This window comes from Leucoraja erinacea, chromosome 5 (assembly GCF_028641065.1).
Source record: "Leucoraja erinacea ecotype New England chromosome 5, Leri_hhj_1, whole genome shotgun sequence".
Taxonomy (NCBI): Eukaryota; Metazoa; Chordata; class Chondrichthyes; order Rajiformes; family Rajidae; genus Leucoraja; species Leucoraja erinaceus.
In genome coordinates, this window is record NC_073381.1 from 40,345,377 (window position 1) to 40,369,004 (window position 23,628).

At 43.3% G+C, this 23,628-nt stretch overlaps 1 non-coding gene across 1 annotated transcript; it reads right to left on the reverse strand.

The window, feature by feature from the left end:
* Window positions 1–20,308: 20,308 nt before the first annotated feature.
* On the reverse strand, window positions 20,309–20,396 carry trnay-gua (transfer RNA tyrosine (anticodon GUA)). Its single transcript is given in 2 exon segments — window positions 20,309–20,344; window positions 20,360–20,396. It is a non-coding gene; the product is annotated as a tRNA-Tyr (tRNA).
* Window positions 20,397–23,628: the final 3,232 nt, after the last annotated feature.

Consider the following 23,628-nt stretch of genomic DNA (forward strand, 5'->3'; position numbering starts at 1 on the left):
CTGATCATGTGTTTGGTTACCCAGTTTGAGATGGATGAATGGCTTTCAGCAATTTAGCTGATTCAGAGAATCGATCTTGAAGATGCATATTTTGCCATATCTATACACAAGAGGCACAGATATATTTGGTGTTTGATTACAAAGCCAGTGGTGGAAGCCAATGCTGCCCTACTCAGATCAAAGGGCATTGTGTCATCGTTTTAGATGACATGCAAAATTTGCAGCTGATAAGACTTAGGGGTTTATCAGTAAATGCCTCTTTCGATATTAAGGATGAGGCAACATGAAACTTAATTGTGCCAATTTTGTCTATTCATTCAGGCCATGGTAAGGCGGCTAAAGAAGCTCCTATTTACTCGAAGTCACGAGTGATGGCTGGTGCAGCCTTTTTTCTCGGGCAGCTAGCTCTGCACGATTGTATGGGAAGTTTGTTAACAAGGTATGTGAGTTCCTTTTAAACAGAAATAACAGAGGTTTGTTCATTTCCAGAGGTTTTAATCCAGAATTAACAGAGGATTGTGTTGCTTTCAGTTTGGGCTTAGAGAGGCGATTATGTGATAGCACAATTATCACTGCTTGTGCTGTTTTGTCATTCCTTATAATTCCATAAGTGGGACAATAAATGATTGGCTGTTCACCCGCTGTTCACTAACGTTATGCAAGGTGTTTTTGTATATAAGCACTCTGAAAGCCTACAGTCATCGTAGTGTGCAATGCATATCAGTAAATTATTATGCAGATATTCATCTACTGTATTCCTAATGGGAGCAGTATCTTTAAGTTGATTATGCTTTTAGCAACTGATTTCAGCACAAAGAACACATTCTTTAATCTCTGGCTCAGTGTCTGGATCATAACTGACATTAGGGTAGCTTGGTATGGGAATGATCTCATAAAGCAAAATGGGCATGGTTGCGTACATTTAAAGTTGACAGCATACCCACCAGATCGGAGATTGGGGGTGTTATTATGTATACAGGTACACTGAGCTTACTGGTACCTATGAGATGAAAGACAGTTTCTTCATTGCTATTTAATAGTCTCTCAAGAGATTGCTGATGGCTCATTAGCAACCAATAGAATGGATATTTACTTTTCATCATACTGCAAGAGGCTTACATAGTGTGTGTTCAGAAGTATAACATTTGGTTGAATATGTCTGGATATTTGCAGATAGAATTCGATAAAGGGTTGCATGATTTATTGTCTAACTCAAAGCCAATTGGGACTATGGTCCGATTAAGAGCAATGGCCATGTATGCAAGTTAGCATCATGGTATTAATAACCCATGTCTTTTTACCATTTATGGTTTTACCTATTTAAGTGTTTCACACACAGATTGAGTTACTGCATGAAACCACATAGCTTTGAAGGCTTCACGTAGTCACTCACGTGACTTTGAAATAAAATAGAAAGATTAAACGAGAACTTACCATTTGAAGTTTGATCTTTATTTTATGAGAAGTTGAAGTGAGGGAATACGTGCCCTCCACTCCCAACCCTGATTCTCATAAAAGTTCATCCGGTAACTCTAGTCTCGTTAGTCTTTCTATAGTTTAAGTTCTGCAACTGGTCTGTGGTTTCATACAGTTGCTCTGAAGATTTACGCACATGTGGGCTGGTGGGCTCTTCACATATTCCCACATTTCAACTTCTCATAAAACAAAGATCAAACTTCAAGTGGTAAATTCTCGTTTAATCTTTCTATTTTAATTCCAATATTAACTGGAATGCCACTAATGTCAGAGGTAAAGCAGTCACAATATTCTTGCCAACACATAGCAAATTCAATAAGGTTCCTGTGATGGAGGAGAGAGGTAGGTTTGGAAATGATGGATATAGTTTTAGGGAATGAGATTGGCTAGGTGCCTCCTCAGCATTCTTTGCTCCCTTCATAGCAGAAATGCTCCATTCCAGGCGAAATCTTGTTGATAGACACAAAAAGCTGGAGTAACTCAGCGGGACAGGCAGAATCTCTGGAGAGAAGGAATGGGTGACGATTCGGGTCGAGACCCTTCTTCAGACTTGTTAGGGGTAAGGGAAATGAGAGATATAGACAGTGATGTGGAGAGATGAAGAACAATGAATGATAGATATGCAAAAAAGCAATGATGATAATGATGCCATTGTAAGCTGGTTGTAGGTTGAAAATGATAAGCTCGTATGACTTGGGTGGGGGAGGGATAGAGAGAGGGAATGCCGGGGCAACCTGAAGTGAGATTAATAGTAAGATTAAACGAGAATTTACCAGTTTGAAGTTTGATCTGTATTTTATGAGGAGTTACGATGAGGGATTACGTGAAGAACCCCGTCAGGACGCATGCGTGTCATTCTTCAAAGCAGCGGTGTGAAATCACAGATAACTGTAATGACTAAACATAGTAAGATTAGAGAAGAGATACCAGTTAAGTATATGATCAGGGTGGGAGCGGAGGGCACGTAATCCCTCATCGTAACTCCTCATAAAACACAGATCAAACTTCAAACTGGTAAGTTCTCGTTTAATCTTGCTATTTTACTGCGGAGTCACGTGAGTGACTACGTGAAGATTTTAAAGCTCTGTGATTTCATGCCGTGGAAACGAGTCCATGCATCACGTCTGCCTTGACTGTGGGAGGAATTGTGTTAACATAATTTGGACATGACTTCGACATTGAAATCATAAAAATTTTTAACACAAATTTATAACCCCTTTTTATGAGTTTAAATTAATTTACAGAACTTAAATTGTTTCTGCAAACGTTCCAGGTTTCATTACTGGTTTATTATAAAATAATTGGAATGTTTTCCCCTCCAGACCATCCTGCTGACTTGAGGATTTGGTCCATTGGTACATCCAACTGTATCACTGCCGATGTAGCTGTAGCCCTGGTGGAAAGAGATTTTTAAAATTAGTATCCACCCCAGCCTGTGTTAGCACCTGTTTCAGCCATCTTGAGATGGTCTGGACCGTCACTCTTGGTGTGGTTGCTAGTGGCTGACCAAAATGTGCCTTTTCATTGCCTCTTAGGGTATTCATTTTCTCCATGTATAACAACGATGTCTTATTATACACAGACGGTCATCTGTTGGGTATGACCTAATTGTATATTGAGGCCTGCTGATCCCTTTTCTGTTCTGCTTACTATCTCATAAATATGAAACGTAATATTTTCTGTTGAGGAAGTCATGTTGTCCAGTCTAGTTTTTGCAGTGACTGTATCCTCTGTGCCGTGACCAATACCATTAGCATGACTGTTTTAATGTCAGTCTGTGTAGGGACAGAACTGTTGCTGGAGACCAATTCCTGAGCATCTTCAGGATTATTCTCACATCCCATATTTGGGAGTATCTGGTTCCCCTCATAGGTTTTGTACCAGTGGGTGAGTCCCAACAGTGTAATGGTCTGTCCCCTGCCATAGGTAAGTCGATAGGGCACTTCTGGCGCAGTTGATGGCACTGTAACTGAGCCCCTTATCATAGTGGAGGCCTGCCAGATATTCCAGAACAGACAGGATGTTCATGTCTCTGATACCATGTTTGATACCACTGGGAACCATGGTTGTGTAGGCCAATCGGGTACTACCAATACCAGATGCAGAGTCTTGTTGTATTTTCTTAATACCCGACTGATGAGGCAGGAAAGGAGGGAATGCGTAAATAAACAATCCCCCCCCCCCCCAATGCAGTGAAAATGCATCTGTCCCCTGCCCCAGGGTCCGGTTCCCATGTAACATAATTTGATAACTGGTGGTTAAGTCTGGATGCGAATAAGTCGATATCTGGTGTTCCATATTTTGCTGTGATATCAGCAAATACTATTTTATTCAACATCCATTTGGTGTTTTCATTAAATTTGCGTGACCTGGTGTCTGCCACTGAATTTAGTCTTCCTGGTAGGTAAGTGGCTGATATCCAAATATCTCTCTGGATACACCATTGCCAATTTGTATAGCCAGATTGTCACATGATGTCGATTTGTTTCCACCCTGTGGTTAATGTATGCTACCACGGTGGTATGGTATTGGTGGCTCCGCACCCAAGTGCACTGGCATCAGTTTGTAGTACCATGGAAGGGTTACTGACATTGATTGGATTGGTACAAGGCCAGATGTTATCTATCCACCATTTTAGTTCCATTTTAGCTTGATTGGTAGTTTCACAGATCTGTCAAAGTGACCTGCATAATTTAGAGTGCTTGTATTTAGCTCTCTGTATGTTTTGGTAATGTAGAGGTCCAAATTGTGTGGCTGGATAAGGCAGCCATGATTATGCCAATTACTTTAGCTACCAATCTGATGGATGGTTTGCTGATGTCAGTGAGGTTATTGCAAACCTCTATTAAATCTCTAGCCTTTCCCTTAGGCAGAGTCACCGACATGTGAACTGAGTCAATGGTGAAACCCCAGGTAGTCCATAGTAGTGGAAGGCGTTAGTTTAGATTTAACTGGATGAGAAATGAATCCCAGTTTTCCAAATAACTTTTTTGTGGCTGTTACAGTTTGTTTGGCCAATTCCAAAGTTTTGCCCATAATTGCCATGACTATGTGTGTACGTTTCCGTAGAAACGCTAGGGCTGGTTTCAAATTTTTTGTGAACAGCCTGGGCTGATGATAACCCATTTGGCAGTGCTTTATACTGTCAGAGTTGTCCCATCCAGTTGAATTTTAAGTAACATCTGTGGTCACCTCGTATAGGCACTGAATAGTAAGCATCTTTTAAATCGATGCTGGCCATTGAAGTAACCTTTGGAAATTAATTGTTAAGCAGTAACAAAGGTATCTATTTTGTCAGATCTATGATGATGTGATGACCACCATCTATTTTGTTTTTGATAAATATATTGGGCACGAATTCTAATGGTTCGTGTTGAGTTTTCTCAATTACACCTTTTATGTGAAGCCGCTTCAGTTCAGCTTGCGCTTTTGATTTTCCTTTATCAGAAAGCACGAACATTCAGTTCAGTATATGTTGAACTGGAGGGCTGTACTTGTGTATAAACTCTGTTGTATATCCCTGGATACTGCTTAAGATGTAAGGATCGGTTGTTATCATGCTCCATGAATTCAGAAAAGAGTGTAATCTCCACCCAATCTCCGTGCCCACTGTATATTGTAGGGAACCAGACCCACCTACCTCCATAGTTACCAGTGGCAGGTTTACTTTTTGTAGGTTCTTCGCTGCTGTTGTAGCGCTGGGGTCTGGATTTTCGGTTTGGTTGGCGTTGGAGGTCCCCGCATCTTCCAAGAAGGCCGGCCTGGGCCATGGCCTAAAAAGACTCATGTTTTGGGTACCGGTCCTTCGAGCTTTCACCAGTTCTGCTGGTGGGTGCATGGGGGTGCTGTCGTTGGCCGTAGTGGGTTCCAGTAGGTTCTCTTGTTCCTGCACCCCCTGCACACTTGTCTTTTCTTCTGCGGACCCCTCTTCCAGATCAGCCCAGAACTGACCCGCAGTGCTCCCCTCTGATGAAGTAGAAGCACTGTGCAGCCCTTCAAGAGGTACTGCTGCGGGTTTATCATAGGGCCCACAGTGACCCGACTCCATCTCCCGGAGTCTGTCACGTTGGAGCAAAGCTCCATACACCGCTTCTTCCGGCTCCAGCGCTCTCGGGTTGTTCAAAGTCAGACTCCTCTGAGTCCACGACCTTGTTTGTTTTTGTGTCTAGCCTTACCGCCCGGCCGCGTGGATCTGGCCGGTGCGGAGGCGACATCGGGCACAGCTGATCCCACTACGGGTGATCCAAGTGCCGCTGGCTGCTGCTGGCTGCCCGCTGCTCCGCGGTCCTCCTTCTCCAGCTTTGTCCTTACTGTCCTTCCGTGGAGTGGATATGGCTGGTGTGGAGGACATCTGGCACAGCTGATCCCATCTAGCCCACCAGCTTTGTCGCAGCCCGTTGGTTTCTGCACCTGCAATCAGCATGGTAAATACAAAAAAGACCGCAGCTCTTACCTGCAGGTCCAGGTTAAAATTGTTGCTACGGGTGAACGTCATTCCACCCCGTCTGCTGCCGTTATTGACTTGTCAAAAAGTCAACGGCCCCATTTGAATAGTCTCCCGCCCGGCCGTGGTGTTCTGGCTGGCGCGGGACCAAAAGTCGGCACAGCTGATCCCTTACGGGGCTTGTGCCTTCAGCTGCTGCTGGCTCCCGCAACTTTGCGGTCTTCCCCAGCCAGCTCCCTAGCAGCACTTGTGGACATTATTTTGTCCAGCTTCCCCCCCCTGTGAAACCAGCGCGGGGAACCTTAGTTTTGCTTCCCTCTCCCGCCCGGTCCAGTGTGGGAGCGAGTCGGGAGCGAAAGTCGGGCACAGCTGTTCCCATTACGGGAGACTAAAGTGCCTTTGGCTCCTGCCTTTAGTTGCTGCTGCCGGCTGCCTGCGACTCCGTGGTCCTCCCCAGCCAGCTTCACTAGCAGCATTTGTGGACACCACTTTGTCCAGCTTCCCTTCCTGTGGAAAAAACCCCAGTACGGGGAAACATTAGTTTTTTGCTCCCTCTCCCGCCTGGCGGGGCCCGGTGCGGGAGCGAGTCGGGATCGAAAGTCGGGCACAGCTGTTTCCATTACGGGAGTTTAGCGTCACTTAGGCTGCTGCTGCCGGTTGCCCGCTACTCCGCAGTTCTCCCCCGCCAGCTTTCCCGCAGCCTTCATGGATCCGGTCCATGTTTCCACCTAAAAGGTGAGTGGAATGCAAAGTCTTCTTACCTGCTGTTCCCGACTTTCAAATTCTGGAACGGAGAGTCTCCTTACCTGCTGTTCCTGGTTTTCAAATTTTGCCGCTAGGGGAACGTCGTTCCCCCTTGCTGTGACTTGTTGCAATGCGTGTAGCGATATGACACGCATGCGTCCTGGCGGGGTTCTTCACGTAGTCACTCACGTGATTCCGAAGTAAAATCAATATTCATACCACTGGGGTGTAAGCTCCCAAGTGAAATATGAGATGCTGTTCCTCCAATTTGCGTTTAGCCTCACCCTGACAATGGAGGAGATGGAGGACAGAAAGGCCTTTGTGAGAATGGGAAGTAGAATTAAAGTATCCAGCAACCGGGAGATCAAGTTGGTTAATATGGGCTGAGCGAAGGTGTTCCGCGCAACGATCGCCCAGTCTGCGTTTGGTCTCGCCGATGTATAAGAGTCCGCATCTTGAACAACGGATACAGTAGATGAGGTTGGAGGAGGTGCAAGTGAACCTCTGCCTAACCTGAAAGGACTGTCGGGGTCCCTGGATCGAGGGTCGAGGGAGGAGGTATAGTGACAGGTGTTGCATCTTCTGTGGTTGCAGGGGAAGGTACCTGGGGAGGGGGTGGTTTGGGTGGGAAGGTATGAGTTAACCAGGGAGTTGCGGAGGGAACGGTCTCTGCGAAAGGCAGAAAGGGGTGGAGATGGGAAAATGTGGCTAGTGGTGGGATCCCGTCTGAGGTGGCGGCTGATGGGGTGGAAGGTAAGGACTAGGGGGACTCTGTCTCTGTTGCGACTAGGGGGAGGGGGAGCAAGGGCGGAGATGAGGGTTACCGAGGAGACACGAGTGAGGGCCTCATCTATGATGGGAGAGGGGAACCCCTGTTCCCTAAAGACTGAGGACATCTCGGATGTCCTAGTATGGAACACCTCATCTTGGGCGCAGAAGCAGCGTAGATGGAGGAATTGGGAGCAGTGGGGATAAAGTCTTTAGAGGAAGCATAATGTGAAGAAATGTAGTCCAGATAGTTGTGGGGGTCAGTGGGTTTGTAATAGATGTCAGTCAATAGTCGATTTCTTGTGATGAAGACTGAGATCAAGAAAAGGGAGGGAGGTGTCGGAGATGGTCCAAGTACATTTGAGTGCATGATGAAAATTGGTGATGATGTTGATGAAGTCTATGAATTCTGCATGAGTGCAGGAGGTAGCACCAATGCAGTCATCAATGTAACGGAGATAGAGTTCGGGGGTAGGGCCAGGTTACGCCTGGAACAGGGATTGTTCAACGTACCCAACAAAGAGGCAGGCATAGCTGGGGCCCATGCGGGTGCCCATAGCTACGCCTTGGAGGAAGTCTGCAGAGTCAAAAGAGAATTGTTGAGGGTGGGGACCAGCTCCGCTCGGCGCAGTAGAGTGTTAGTAGAAGGAAATTGGATGGCTCTGCAGTAGAGGAAGAAACAGGGCTTTAAGGCCTCCCTGGTGGGAATGTTAGTGGAGGGAAATAGAGGGAGATCTTGTTGATCTCCTCTGCACCCTCTCTAAAGTAACTTCTTACACTGTGGTGACAAAAACGCACACAGTACTCCAGCTTTAACCCAACTAATGTTTGATATGGTTGGATGGTAACCTGTCTACTCTTATATTCAAGGCGTCCATTAGGGAATGCACAAATCCTGAATACCTCCTTATCCACCTTACAACCTGCGTTGATGCCATCTAGACATTTGGACATGTACACCTTCAAATGGCAAGCCTGTGGGACCTTGTGAAAGCCTTCCCGCAGTCTGTGTAGTTTACATTAGCTCCACTGCCCTCATAAGGTACAATCATTGATATACTCTAGGCCTCTCAAAAGCCAGAATAAACTATAGGAACAGATATCAGGCAGATCATGGAAGATGTATAAACAACAAGGTTATTGTAGTGGACGATTTTGGCAACGTGAATGAGTTTCCCTTAGATAGGGCTTAAATAGGGCAGAATTTGTTTGGTGCATACAGAAGACTTTCTTAAAGCAATGTTTAGATAATCGAACTAGGCTTGGGGTCATCCTAGACCATACATTCGGGAATGTCTGGCCAGTTGATTGGAGTTGCAGTAAGTGAGCATTTTAGAAACAGTAACCATAGTTCCATAAGAATTAAGATGGTTATGGATAAGGATAAGACTAGTCCTTGGGTGAAAGTGCTAAATTAGGGTAAAGCTAATTACAATAGTATTAGGCAGGAACTGGAGAACGTTGATTAGGAGCGGCTGTTTGAGGGCAAATCTACATCTGACATGTGGGAGTCTTTTAAAGGCCAGTTGATTAGAGTTCAGGACCAGTGTGTTCCTGTGAGGATGAAAAATATGTTAGGCTATGTTTGGGAACCTTAGACGACAAGAGATATTATAGGTTTAGTCAAACAGTAAAAGAAAGCATATGTAAGGTTCAGGAAGCTGAAATCAGACACGGCCCATGAGGAATATCAAGGAAGCAGGAGAAGTAAGAAATTAGGAGAGCTAAAAGGGGCCATGAAATGTCCTTGGCAATTAGGATTAAGGAGAATTTCAAGGCATGTTATACATATATTAGGCACAAAAAGGTAGCTGGGGAAAGGGTAGGTCTACTCAAAGACAAAGGAGGAGATTTATGCATTGAGTCAGAGGAAGTAGTTGTGGTCCTTGAAGAGTACTTCATATTGGTATTCACCAAGGAGGACATGGTTGATGGTGAGATTAAGCAAGGGTATATACTTTATTTTAGGGCATATCAATATTAAGTAGGAAGAGGTGTTGAGTGTCTTGAAAGGCATTAAGGTGGATACATCTGCAGGGTCTGATGGGATTTATCTCAGGATACTGAGGAAAGCAAGGGAAGGGATTGCTGGTGCCTTGCAGCAAACGTTTGTTTCCTCTTTAGCTACAGGTGAAGACTGAGGACTCGTCAAGGTTGTTCATTGCTTAAGAAGAACAACAGGAACAAACCAAGAAATTATAGGCCGCTGCTGAGCCTTACATCAGTGGGAGGAAAACAATTGGAAAATATTTTTTGGTTCATGATTTACTTGCAATGGTTAAAGCATGGACTTATTGGAGATACTCAGCATGATTATTTTTTAGGCAGATCCTGTCTCCCAAGTTTGGGTTATTTTGGGGTAATGAAATAGATGATTGATGACATTAGGCAGTGTCTATTCTCTCCATGGACGTTAGTAAAGCATTTGACAAAGTCCCTCATAGTAGGCTAGTCCAGAATATTAAATTACATGGGATCCAAGAAGAGTTGGTAAATTGAATCCAAATTTTCCATCATAAATGGTAGAGGGGTGTTTTTGGGACTAGTGGTCCGTGGTGTTCTGCAACGATCAGTGCTGAGACCTGCTGTTGAATGTAGATTATGTAGAAAATATAGAAATAAAGAAAATGTAGATACTATGCTAAATTATAAACAAAATGTAGATAATCTGATTAGTAAGTTTGCGGATGACATGGAAATTGGTAGAATTGTGTTCTAGTGAGGAAAGTTGTCAAAGTATACAATAAAATAGAGATCAGTTGGAAATTTGGGTGAAGAAATGGCAGATTGATACTAGCAGGGGTCAGGAGATCCATTTTTGGAGGTTGGATGGTTAAATGCAATAGTTAAATGTAGAGTAAATTGTTGGACCATTTAGCGTATTAATGTATAAAGAGATCATGGGGTGTAAGACCATGGCTCCTTGAAAGCGGCAACACATTTGCATAGAGTGGCAAAGAAGGTATATGGCATGCTTGCAATCATTGGTTGGTGCATTAATTATAAAAATATATACTGATTATTAAAATACAAAGTTATGTTGCAGCTGTATAAACATTGATGAGGTTACATTTGGAGTATTGAGTGTAGTTCTGATCATCACACTACAGAAAGGATATGGAAACTTTGGGAAAGGTGCAGAAGAGTTTAGTTTAGTTTAGTTTATTGTCAAGTGTACCGAGGTACAGTGAAAAGCTTTTGTTGCATGTTATCCAGTCAGCAGAAAGGCAAACATAATTACAATCAAGCCATTTACACTGCATAGATACATGATAAGGGAATAACGTTTAGTACAAGGTAAAGCCAGCAAAGTCCGATCAAGGATAGTCCGGGGGTCATCCATAAGGTGGATATTAGTTCAAGATTGCTCTATGGTTGTGGTAGGATCATTCAGTTGCCCGATAACAGCTGGGAAGAAACTGTCCCTAAATTTAGAGCTGGGTCTTTTCACACTTCTGTATCTTTTGCCTGATGGGAGAGGGGAGAAGAGGGAGTGGTCAGGGTGAGATTCATACTTGATTATGCTGCTGGCCTTGCCGAGGCAGCATGAGGTATAAATGAAATCAATGGAAGGTTCACCAGGATATTGCCTAGATTGGAGTGTATAAGGAGTAGGTGGACAAACTTGAAGTGGTTTTTCTGTAACATCTTCTGAAAGAAGAATACAAAATGATGAATGGCATAGATAGGATAGATAGTCAGAATCGTTTTTATGTAGTAGGAATGTCAAATACAGGAGGGCATAGCTTTAAGTTGTGAGAGGGAAAGTTTAACGGAGATTTGTGAGCAACATTTTGTTTTTACACTGTGCAGTAGGTCCTACATGTATTTTACTGTTGTGGAGATGGTAAATGCAGATACAATAGCAAATGCAGATACTTTAGGCATTCTGACAGACACTTGAACCAGCGGAGAATAAATAGATGCGGACCATGTGTGAGCAGATAGGACTAGTTTAGCTTGACATCACAGTCGTTGCGGACATGGTGGGTCCAAGAGCCTGTTCCTGTGCTGTACTATTCTACGCTCTATATTGGCACTGAACTCTCACAATTTCACTGATAATTCACTACCTCTTTCCAGATGCTAGTAGCTGCACTCAGTCTACTTTTGCCAAGTCCTGTTTTATGAGATTGAAATCCCCCAATTCAGCAAGTTATTTCCAGACCATCCTTACTCCTATCCAAAGGTAAAAAATTACTATCACCAATGCATGACCGTGCATCACAGTACATTGGAGGATATTGAGTGAGATGGTGGAATATTGGGGCATTGGAATAGATTCCTTAAAGATTGCAGTACTAGTTAATACAGTGGTTACAAATATTTTCTTTTGAGAAAATGTAAAAGCAATAAAGCTTATGGTAGAAGTGTATAGATGTTAGAATACAGGTTGAGGGCTGCATTCAGTTCTGGTCAAGAAACACATTGCACTAGAGAGGGTGTAGAAGAAGTCAACAAGGATATTACCAGAACAGTAGGCCTGAGAAAAAATGGAAAATCTATGTTTTTTGAACAGAGAAGTGGAGCCTCAATTGAGATGTAGATAACATTGAGAATCCTAGATAGACTGTATAAAAATAACTATTTCCATCAGCAGATTCTGGATTTATATTAATTGATGAAAGGTTTAGATGAAAGAGTAGAGAAATCCTTGAACTCAGAAAGTGGTCAGCGTTTGACATTGACTGTCTGGAAGAGAGCTGGAAGCTGAATATCTACCTAAGACCTCAGACCTCAGGGAAATGAACCAGTTGCTGTAGGATTGGATCAGGCTATGTAATTATTTGATGAGTGAATCAAACATAATGGGATAAATGGCATCCAGTGTTGTAAATCTTTCATGAGTCCATGATTTAAAATGCTACCAATTGTTACTTTGCTCTGTTGCAATCCAATGAAGGGTTAAAATTTGGCCTGGTTTCTCCAAGCTGCAATAGAGCAAATTTGCCACTGGACGGGGGTTTCTCATTAGGTCTAGCGCAAACCAGTTAATTGTATTTAAAGAAGATTTTTGTTCTTACTATCTGTCGATATCTGGTTTCAGATGGTTTACTAAGAGCATTACACTGTGAGATGGCAGTGTGCAACAATATCTAATTTCTGGTGCCTTTTCTGGTAGCTATGCCTTGTTACTGTACGAGTGATAATTATGTCCAGCATTGTACGGCTGTGGTAAAATCCAACTATCTGCTCCATCCCATCAATCTTCACTGTCACTTGAGTATGTGAAGTGGATTCACTTCCTGGTTGTGTGATTTAAATTTATGGCCTTTTGTTTCTAGTTTCAAAGCATGGATTCTGGCTGTTCAACACTTTTTCCCCTATGCTCCCATAATGGCAAACATATTTGTAACATGTAAACCTTGTGGCATGGGAGCTAAAAGTTCTTCTGAATCCTAAATATCCATTCACGTTGCTGCAGTTTAGTTCACGCACAATTAGAGTGCTATCAGATCAACACGGAATAAATCACTCTGGATCTATTTCATAATTAATAGCAGTCAATTTATTTACTGACAGTGTAAACGAACAAAACTTGATGAAGTAGAAACTTATATAAGTTTGATGTATTCAGTAGGTTTGAAGCTGTCTCCTCACCAGAAGGAAATGTACTTTCTCAGATGAAGAAACTTTGGGTTTGTCAGTAAAAATGCACCCAGGATTGGGGCCTCTGCCAAACTCAGCTCACATCAATCACTGGAAGTAAACTAGCCAGAAAGTACATCTGTGCAAATCCTTCCTAGGCAGGAAACCCAAAAGGTTGTGTGTTCGTGATGTTACATTTTTATCTGTTAAAATAGGTATGTGCTCCAAATATTAAAGGGCAGTTGTAGGGGGAGGCACAGTGGTTTTCAGGTACGTGCCAATATCTTCTTATCTGGAACCCCTGAGGCTGACCCATGATCTGGTATCATGCCCTGATTTGAATGCAGGGCATTTGTTACAATGAAAGGTCTTGAGAGCTTGATGTATTCAGTAAGTTAGAAGCCCATCGTCCACAATATACACCAGCCAAGTATAGGTAGTATCTCTCTGAGGTTTACAAATTGGTAACCCCAACTGTCCCTCAATAACATTGCTTCTTAAATTAATACAAGTTATCTGCCTGCTCACACAACCTCTTCCCCCATCCCCTTGGTTACTGAAAGACAATGTATAATGCAGTGCCTGGCACAACTTTGCTTATCCACGACCTGGCCCAGTTTCAATGATTCAATGATTCAATGATCCAATAATACTTTATTGTCGCATGTACCTAGGTGCAGTGAAATGTTTTGTTTTGCATACAACTCAGTAAAATCCTACAGCAGACATCGCCGAGGCAGAACACAAGTGTCGCCACTTGGCTGGTGCCGACAACGTTACATAAGTTCAATGAGCTGTTAAGGATTTTCCCTGTGATCTCACATCAGCTTCCCACTGAAGGTATGATAGGAACTTATCAGAAATGTTTTTTGGAGTTCTTGAATGTTTTTTGGTTGCTGTAGTGTTTGAGTGAATTCACCAACACAAAATTAATACTAGTGACAGGGATTGAAGTCACCTGCAAATTAAGTTGGGTAAAGTGTGAGAATGGATGGAGGGGATGAAGTGCACAAAAAACCTGTCACATTTGTTGTGCTGCAGCTCGCACTGTAAGGATGTAGACACAAGGAACACAGATTCTGGAATCTTGTGTAGAACACAATGCGCTGGAGTAACTCAAGGGGTCAGGCAGCATCACTGGGGGACACGGATCGGCAATGTTGTTAGGATGTCCAGACTGCCGCTTTTTTGTAAGGATGTCCAGACAGTACCCGAATGTGGCGTTAAAGGACGAGAAGCTGAAGCGAAGAAGTGGAAGCCAAATAACCGAATGGAAACAAAGCCGAAAAGCCAACAAACCGAAAGGGCGGGACACCTAAAAGCAAACTAACCGAATGGGCAGGATGCCTAAAAGCCAACTAACTGAAAAGCGCAATGCCGAAAAGCCAACTCACGTAATGGACGCAATGCCAAAAAGCCAAATAACGGACATGATGTCACCGGGGGGCAGGAATTGTCAGCGATTGGTCCAGACCCCCATGTCTATCACATCACTGGCCGGGGGAGACGGGAGGGTGGGGTCATTTTCCCCACACAAGACTGCCCGGGGCTGGAGGGTGACTGGGCACTCTGAACCCAAGCACCAAGGCGTAAGCGGCCGAAGGAGCGCATCCCTCAGGACAGCCCCCACTCCCCCACGGCCACGGCCGCCCTCCGCCTTGTCTGCCCCGTGTGGTCGCACTGTGATGGCTGTGGGTCAACAGCACACACACACATGGGGACGAAAACCCGGCAACGTCCCTGTCAGCTGCAGCAGTCTTGTCCCTCCGCCCGCCCAGAGTCACTGACCGCGATGCGCCACCATGCTGCCACCACCGGTATTTCACTCCCCCCCCCGGCTGCCACACCGGGTACTGGCAGCCATTTCACTTTTAAAACATGGGACCCCCCACCCCCCACCCCACCACTCACACACACACACACACACACACACACACACACACACACACACACACACACACTGCACACAACACACACACACACACACACACACTGGCAGCCACACACAAAACACACACTTTTAAAACACACACACACACACACACACACACACACACACAAGACACAAATTCCTTGGCGGGCCGATGACAAGTGTGCATGACAAAGAACAGTGTTATCTCCTCCCACTCCCCCCCCACCCCCGACAACAAGAAGCACATTTTATTTATTGTTTAAACACAGTAATACCGTCTGGTTGCCTGCGTAATGCACACAACAAGCTCCCACACACAAAACACCAGATAATCTGTATTTTTGCAGTTTATTTGCAGTTCATTTGTTTTTTGAACTTTGCTCATTTAACAGTGCCATTTTCGCAGCGGTGTCGAGTAAATCGTACTTTTTTTCCCCCCGCAGATGATATATTACTCTCAAATCACATACCTTACCTCTATTACCCCTCTACATAAAAGCAAAGTGTCAATGCCTCTTCAAGGTCTACTAATCCACCCATAACTTCAGTTGCAGGCACAGCTGAAGGGATTTGGCACTCGGAACAATTACTGCATTAGAAGATCATCTGAGCATCATGAAATCAATGTCATGAGCACGTGACAGATAGCCGGGTGATGCGGTATCGATCAGCCCACATCGCACAGTGTGGAAAAGAATGAAATGGAAATTGCAAATTATTCGACTGCAACGTTCCCCCTTCCCCGACACAAAGGCAGCAATAACATATTGCCACATGTTTAATCTTTTTCCCTAATAGGCATAAAAGAGGCAGGATTTTAGGCATCTCGCCTTTTCGGTTTATTTGCTTTTAGGTGTCCTGCCTTTTTGGCTATTTGGCTTTTCGGGTTCATACGCTTTCGGTTATTTGGCTTTTCGGCTTCATTTCCGTTCGGTTATTTGGCTTCCACTTCTTTGCTTTGGCTTCTCGTCCTTCAACGCCACATTCGCACACGAGACCAGAGTGTTTACTTATTTGCAAACTTTAGATGCAAACTTTGCAGCTTTGCTTCAGTATGAGGATCTTGCCAGTACTCTAGCCATTGCCTGTTTGTCTGCTAACCTGAGCTGCTACAGTTCAGGCGGAGGGTGACACAGTGGCGCAGCTGATAGACCTGTGGCCTCATAGTGCCAGTAACCCAGGTTCAATCATGACTACAGGTGCTGTCAGTGTGGAGTCTGCACGTTTTCGTTGTGACGGAGTGGAAGTCCTCCGGGTGCTCTGCTTTCTCCCCACATCCCAATGACATGCAGGTGGTAGGTTAATTGGCCTCTGTAAAGTTGCCCCTTGTATGTAGGTGAGTGTTGGAATCTGGAGGGAATTGATGACAATGTGGAGAGAATAAAGTTGGATTTGATTGGTGTAGATAGATGGTTGATGGTCAACATTGATGATGGGCCAAAGAGTGCTCTTTCCATGCTGCATGCCTCTGACTGTGATCCAGGGCTTCTAGTTAAAAAGTAATTGAAACTGTGCTTTAAAGCCACCTGCAGTCTCCTCAATCAGTCAGCAGCCACACTACAGCCTCAGTGCAAAGGAGCACTAAATTAGATGAGGCACACAAAAGGCAGACACTAATAGAACGTAAGGTAATGATTACTTCTGTTCTCCTTCTGTTATTATTAAAGTATTAAATCAGGTTTGGAATGTACATTATTGGTGGGTTTATGTGGAAAGTAATGTGTTGGTGAGTGACTTTGCAGGTGAAAGGCGAAGTGTGAATTAATTTAGTGTCATCGTTCTTCAAATCATTAATTGTGTGGGACCAGTCGGAGATGACTGCACTGCAATCTAGCCAACTAACTGTTGAGTTTTCTCTCTCCATTAATTGTCTTTGCAAAACAGAAATGAATGCTGCTGGCCTTGAAAATCTGAAATTAAAATAGAAAACGCTGAAGAGCTCAGCAAATAAGGCAGCAACTGAAAAAATGACTTTCTTTCTATTTGCCAGATGTCTTGAGCCTTTTCTCTTTATTTTTTATTTTCGTTATGTTGTTCCACTGTTAATCCACCTTCTCCTCAACCTAGTGTTCTTATCTCCACATTTCTTTCGGACAGGTGAAGGCAAGGATGGTTTCCCCATTAGACAATAGGTGCAGGAGTAGGCCATTCGGTACTTGCAGCCAGGTTTTATATCAAATAGCAGGCTATCATCCAGCTCAGTAGAGCAGTGTATAAAAAATTGCAGATGCTGGTTTAAATCAAAGGTATATACGAAATGCTACTGTAACTCAGCGGGTGAGGCAGCATCTCTGGAGAGAAGGAATGGGTGACGTTTCAGGTCCAGTCCCTTCTTCAGACTGATATCAGGGGAGGGGGCGGGACAAAGATAGAATGAGGGCGGAGACAGTAACACTGGGAAGGGGGAGGGGATGGAGAGAGAAAGCAAGGGCTATCTGAAGTTAACAAAGTCAATGTTCATACCACTGGGGTGTAAACCACCCAAGCGAAATATGAGGTGCTGTTCCTCCAATTTGCGCTGGGCCTCACTCTGACAATGGAGGAGGCCCAGGACAGAAAGATCAGATTGGAATGGGAGAGGGAGTTGCTGCTGAGCCACCAGGAGATCAGGTAGGTTAAGACGGACTGAGCAGAGTTGTTCAGCGAAATGATCGCCAAGCCTGCGCTTGGTCTCGCCGATGTAGAGAAGTTGACTCCTGGAACAGCAGATACAGTAGATGAGGTTGGAGGAGGTGGAAGTGAACCTCTGCCTCACCTGGAAAGACTGTTTGGGTCGTTGGATGGAGTCGAGGGGGGAGGTAAAGCTTTACATCCCCCCTCGACTCCATCCAAGGACCCAAAAATCTTTCTAGGTGAGGCAGAGGTTCTTTACCTTCTTTAACTTCAGATTTCCCTTGCTTTCCCTCTCCATACTCTCCCCATCACAGTTCTCCCACCAGTCTTACTGCCTCCGACTACATTCTATCTCTGTCCCGCCCCCTCCCCTGACAACAATCTGAAGAAGGGACTCGACCTGAAACGTTGCCCATTCCTGCTCTCCAGAGATGCTGCCTCACCCGCTGATTACTCCAACATTCTGTAGAGCAGTGCTTTCCTACAGAAATCCATGCTCCATATCCAGAGCTTGAATAGCACTGGCATGGTCTGTGGTGTCATGATTCATATTACAGATCTGCTGTGAAGTGTGTGTAGGCTCCAGATGGATGACAAGAACATAAGAAATATATACAGCAGAGGGTCTTTCGCCTGCTCCACGGCTCAATAACAACATGGCTGAAATCAGACTTCCACCACACTTTGCAGCAGTACCTCCGCATCTCTTGAAGTGTTTGTCTCTGTCTTGAAAATCCTCTGCCATTGGATGTGCACACCACAACAAAGGCTTTGGAAGTTTGGCATGTTCCCGACAACTCTCACCAACTTCTACAGATAGGCAGCACAGCTGTAGACATCACAGCATGGTTTGGGAACAGCTCAATCCAAGACCTTAAGAATTGTGGACGCAGCCCAGACCATGACAGAAACCAACATCCCTTCCATTGACTCCATTTACATCTCAAGCTGCCTCGGCAAGGCCACCAGCATAATCAAGGACAAGTCGCACCCTGGCCACTTCCTTTTCTCTCCTCTCCCATCATGCAAAAGGTATTAAAGTATGAAAACACACACCTCCAGATTTAGGGATAGTTTCTTCCCAGATGTTATAAGGCAACTGAACCATCCTACCAACAACTAGAGAGCAGTCCTGAGCTACTATCTACCTCATTGGAGATCCTTGGACTATCTTTGATCAGGCTTTACTGGACTTTATCTTTCACTAAACTTAATACACGTTATTCCTGTTATCATGTACCTGAACACTGTGGATGGCTCGATTGTAATCACGTATTGTCTTTCCGCTGACTGGTTAGCACACAACAAAAGCTTTTCACTGTACCTCAGTACACGTGACAATAAACTAACTCAACTCAACTCAAGAATGATTGATAGATTTTGGAATATTGAAGGAATCAAGGGATATGGCGATGGGTAGGATTTAGATTCTCCTTGAATGGGAGACCAAGTTTGAGGAGCTGAATCACCTATTCATGCTCCAATTTATGTACTTGGGTATCATGGTTACTTTATGACAATTGATGCTTAATACTGCTGCAGAACACCAGGCATTCATCTGCCCGATCTGTTGCTTATACCATCTACGTAATGGAGGAATACAATTTATTTTCTGTGAAATTGTCCGAGTTAACAAGAAACATACTGGATGCATTGTGTGTGCAGTCAAAGGCAGTATGTACCACAAGGAGATCTACAATCTGTCCATTCTCCACACGCTCACACTGCCTTAGAAGAAGGAGTAATGCAAAAGTAGGTCCCTGTATAGATGGCCTCATTCGCCTCCCTTTGCAGCAGAATTCAGGACACTGGTAATACACTCAGCTGTAGCTAGAGGTCAAACACGTAAAACAATGGTCACCTCGGCAACCATATGTAACATTGTCCAAATCAAGCACTGAGGATGTTGTTGTTGGCAAAATTCAGTCACAACTTCCTCAGCGTATAAAACATATTTTAAGCATTGTCTGTAATTAAAAATGAGTAAGGGGAATTGCTGACAGATAACACTCAGCAAATAATATAAAATATGTTTTAAACTTAAGCATAAGAACGTAACATATAGGAGCAGAAGAAGGCTAACCAGCCCCACATGTCTTCTCAACCTTTCAAGATTGTTGCTGATCTTCTGCCTACTTAATTGTTAATTTCATATAACCATATAACAATTACAGCACGGAAACAGGCCATCTTGGCCCTACAAGTCCGTGCCGAACAACTTTTTTCCCTTAGTCCTACCTGCCTGCACTCATACCATAACCCTCCATTCCCTTCTCATCCATATGCCTATCCAATTTATTTTTAAATGATACCAACAAACCTGCCTCCACCACTTCCATTGGAAGCTCATTCCACACCGCTACCACTCTCTGAGTAAATAAGTTCCCCCTCATGTTACCCCTAAACTTCTGTCCCTTAATTCTGAAGTCATGTCCTCTTGTTTGAATCTTCCCTATTCTCAAAGGGAAAAGCTGATCCACATCAACTCTCTATCCCTCTCATCATTTTAAAGACCTCTATCAAGTCCTCACTTAACCTTCTGCGCTCCAGAGAATAAAGACCTAACTTATTCAACCTTTCTCTGTAACTTAGTTGTTGAAACCCAGGCAACATTCTAGTAAATCTCCTCTGTACTCTCTCTATTTTGTTGACATCCTTCCTATAATTGGGTGACCAAAATTGTACACCATACTCCAGATTTGGTCTCACCAATGCCTTGTACAATTTTAACATTACATCCCAGCTTCTATGCTCAATAAACCTCCTTCGAGCCGGAATCGAACCAGCGACCTAAGGAATTCCAGTATAATCAACTACAGTCCTCCGCTCTACCAGCTGAGCTATCGAATTTCATGGGTTCTTTGTTTCTGTTACCATCTTAACAATTGTGAATTCGCTGCTCACATGAGAATTTCAAAGTAATAATGCACTCACCAACATTGCGCATAACACTGAAATATTTTATACAATAATTATTTAAGCTGCAAGACCTCTCACTATTACTGCAATGATGGACTCGAAATGAATTATTAGAAGATCATTTTGTCTAAGCATGTACTAAGTTATGGGGTGTCAGCATCAGTGACCAGGCTAGCATTCATTGTCTGTCCCTAACTGCTCTTTGGGAAGACGAGTATCTTAAAAAACAATTTTCCAAAGCTAAAAAGGGTTAAGAAATAAGTTATTCCATTTCTGACTTTATGGTTGGACCTGAGCCAAACAGCATCCAGAGAGATAAATGAATGAATAGATTAGAAAAGCCACTGCTGGAACTAAATCAGCACTAACAGCAGCTGTGTTTTCTCAGTGCCTGCTATTACTCAGCTCACAGCTATTCTACTGCTTTACAAAACCACAGCCTGTCATTAAAGAGTCATTCCCTTACTGCTCAATATTAAAGCCATCTTTTAACAGTTGTTTTACAAACTCCAGCAACCATCTCAAATCACATTCGTAAGTTTAAAAAAAAACCTCAACCATTTCAAAACAAAGCACGATACTGAAAATTATTGTTAGCCTTTTCCTTTGAAAAAGTTGTGTCAATCTGATGGATAATTTGAATCCATGCTATTGCCACCTAACTGGAGAGAAATGTTGTGAAACAACAAAAACAAGAGTGCAGAAATTACTCCAATAAAATATGTGACTAGAGCATGTTAAGTATTTTAATAGAATGATAGTGACATTTAAGCAGCTGAGTTTAATGCTGCATGATAATTTTTAATATCACTGTTCAAATGTGCATCATTGCTGCTGATTAATGTATTGGTTGGTATGAGGGACAAGTTAACAAGCAAGGACATTGAGACTGCTTATTGCTTCACTGTCTACTGACTCTACAGTATCTGGTAGTCAATGCACCCACAGGCACGTCTATTACAACTTACATGACATGTATGCGATACAAATCAGAACAACATGATCCAATTTGAATTCAATTTCTCTTGTAAGTAAAGTGTTTTATTATCTGAGGAAACCATTAATGTCTTGGTAAATTCAATGCAATGTTCCAGAGCAATTAAGTTCCATTTTCAAGGGTCCCAGTCGTTTGATTCAGACCGAGGTTTCTGGTATTTCTCTTCATTATGATATATGATTGAAGCGTTTCAAACGCAAAACAGTCTCAGAATTTTGCAATATTAAAGTTCATGTATATACTCTCTCATCTTATAGAAACTTACAAAATTCTTATAGGCTAGATGCAGGAACGTGTTGGGGAAGTCCAGGACAAGGGGTCAAATAGATCTCGGAAATCCTTTGCGAGATATGAACTTTTTTCACACAGAAGTGGTCATGTCTGGAACTCTCTGACAGAGGGTAGTTGGCAGTTATTGGCTATATTAAAAGGGAGTTAGATGTGGTCCTTGTGGCTAAGGAGATCAGAGGGTATGAAGAGAAGGCAGGTACGGGATACCGAGTTGGATGATCAGCCATGATCATATTGAATGGCGGTGCAGGCTCGAAGGGCCGAATGGCCTACTCCTGCACCTAATTTCTATGTTTCTATAATCTGAAGAATTCTATATTTAAGAGAGAGTTAGATGTGGCCCTTGTGGCTAAATCCTTGCAGGTACGGATACTGAGTTGCATGATCCTGACTGAATTGCAGCTTAATGGCCTATCTTATGTTTCTTGATTCTAATCCTTGCATGAAATAGCAGGCCTACTGATTGCAGTTTTGGTTTTTGATTCAGAATAGGAATGCTTACTATCAGAAGTTTAAATCACCATTCTACCATAGTAATACGCTCTGCAGAAGTTATTTTATACAATAGAAGAGACATAAAATGCTGGAGTAACATAGTGGGACAGGCAGCATCTCCCATTCCTTCTATCAAGAGATGCTGTCTGTCCCGCTGAGTTACTTCAGCATTTTGTGTCTATCTTCGGTGTAAATCAACATCTGCAGTTCCTTCCTACACATTTCCTTTATACAATGTCATAAAGAAATAGAACATTTACACACACAATCCTCCACTTGGTATTGCAACTTTTGGATACAGTCCAAATGGAAAACAATTTTATTTTGGGTTAAGTTTACAAAATGAGCAAAATGGATTCAGCTCCTGGTTCCACATAATTCCAAGTCCCATTCCATACACTAATCATGGGAAATGTTATCAGCGACCTCCCCTGGTCTCACCTCCCTAAAAGCAGATGGTAGGGTTTCAAGGCATAAAATTACATTCAACAGTTCTATGGAAGTGGTTCAGGCATAAATTAGTTTAATGAAGTGAGGTCCTGAAGAATTCATTGCTATATCAGGCTGAACAATTGGCTGAATGACTTCCAAGGCCTTGGGAAAACTGGCAGCTGGAGAGAGGTAAAAATGGCTGCACAAAACAGTGTCCTTTCAACACTGCTGGTGAACCAAGATGAAAAGGAATGTTTCCAAAGCCCACCATATCTAATGGCTTTCCTCTCCAAAACCGGAATCTCTCCAATGGTCAACGTCTACCCGTCACTCCCATGCCTCCCGACTACTGGTGTCAGCGGCTATGGGGAGAAGGCAGGAGAATGGGGTTAGGAGGGAGAGATAGGTCAGCCATGATTAAATGGCAGAGTAGACTTGATGGGCCAAAAGGCCTAATTCTGTTCCTATCACTTATGACGTAAGACAATGGCCCTACATTTTCTCAATCCCCGACTTCATTCCCCAAGGCTAACTCTAGTAACCCTGCACCAGTATTTAGCTCACCCTACATAGAATTCTTGCCAACATTGAACTCAACCTTTAAGTGGTATTTGTATTGGTTTATTATTATCACACGTACCGAGATGCAGCAAAAGGCTTTATTTGCATGTTACCCCCATCAAATCATACCATACACAAAGTACAATCAAGCCATACATAAGTACAACAGGTAGTCAAAGAGAAAATTATCAGAGGGCAGAATATGGTTTTACAGCATTGTAGGATTATAGTTGCAAAGAAAGTACTGATAAAACAAAAGTGCAAGATCCACAATGAAGTAGATTAGAAAATCAGGCCCCTTGTGTGTTGGAGGACCATTCAGTAGTCTAATAACAGCGGGGAAGAAGGCATCTGTCGTAACCATGTGGTATAAGAGCATACAAATTA